This window comes from Arachis stenosperma, chromosome 8 (assembly GCF_014773155.1).
Source record: "Arachis stenosperma cultivar V10309 chromosome 8, arast.V10309.gnm1.PFL2, whole genome shotgun sequence".
NCBI classification, from domain to species: Eukaryota; Viridiplantae; Streptophyta; class Magnoliopsida; order Fabales; family Fabaceae; genus Arachis; species Arachis stenosperma.
Window position 1 is genome coordinate 24659883 of NC_080384.1, and position 1106 is coordinate 24660988.

Sequence of the window (1106 nt, forward strand, 5' to 3'; positions counted from 1 at the left end):
ATATTCTTAGTGGTCCTTCGATCCTTGGAGGTTGAGGTGGAGCGGTTATCAAAGCTTGAGGGATTTGTTGCCCTTGGGTGATTTGTCTCAACAAAATTGTCATCTCACTGAGGTTCTTGGTTAAAATAGCATCTCTGGAAGGAGAAACTTCACTCAAAGCTTTTGGTTGTGGACTTTTTGTCCTTGAGTGTTGAGTTGAGTCCGCTAAGTCCGATATAACTTTCCATGCTTCCGTAGCGGTTTTGTTTTTGGTGAGGGATCCTCCACTTGTGGCATCTAAGAGAAGCTTGTCTTGGTGGTGCATCCCTTGAAAAAATAACTGATAAGTACCAACTCGTCAATACGGTGGTGAGGGCAAGCCTCTAGCAAGTTCTTGAATCTCTCCCAGTACTCATACAAAGTTTTCCCATCTCGTTGCACAATGCAAGAGATTTCTCTTCGCAGCTTGTCTATTTTCTGGGGAGGGTAGAACTTTTCCAAAAATTTCTTACGCAACAAGTCCCAATTGGATATTACTTCTCCTGGTTGAGTATAAAACCACTCCTTCGCTTTTCCTTCCAAAGAGAAAGGGAAAGCAAAGACCAACACTGTTGCTTCATTCGCCCCATGTCTTCTCGCAATGGCACATGCAACTTGAAAATCCTTTAGATGCTTCAGAGGATCTTTCCCAGGTAGTCCATTGTATTTGGGGAGCAAGTTTATCGTGCCGGTCTTGAGCTCAAAATTCGGATCCAAAGCCGGATACCGGATTTGAAGCGGTTGCAAGTTAATATCAAGAGTTCCGGCCTCCTTCAAGGTGATCCTACAAGGTGGGTCCACCGTGACGGTGTCACCTGAGTCACTCAAAGAGATTTCAGTACTCCCCACAGATGAATATAAGGTCTCCTCGTTGATTAAAGAATGATGGTCATGGATTGATGGTGATAGTGAATTGGTGTGCTCTTCAAGAGAGCCCGATTTACTATTCACAAAAGCCAGCCGATGCCGAGCTTGCCTTATACGAGTTAAAGTTCTTTCAATTTCCAGATCAAAAGTGGCCAAGCTCGGGTCTGGAATCGACCGTGTCATTCAACTAAGGAGGCAATGAAAACACGCAATTATGAAAA

At 44.1% G+C, this 1106-nt stretch overlaps 1 non-coding gene across 1 annotated transcript; it reads left to right on the plus strand.

Moving 5' to 3' along the window:
- Positions 1-340: 340 nt before the first annotated feature.
- LOC130947094 (small nucleolar RNA R71) lies at positions 341-447 on the plus strand. Its single transcript, XR_009072505.1, has one exon. It is a non-coding gene; the product is annotated as a small nucleolar RNA R71 (small nucleolar RNA).
- The last annotated feature ends 659 nt before the right edge of the window (positions 448-1106 follow it).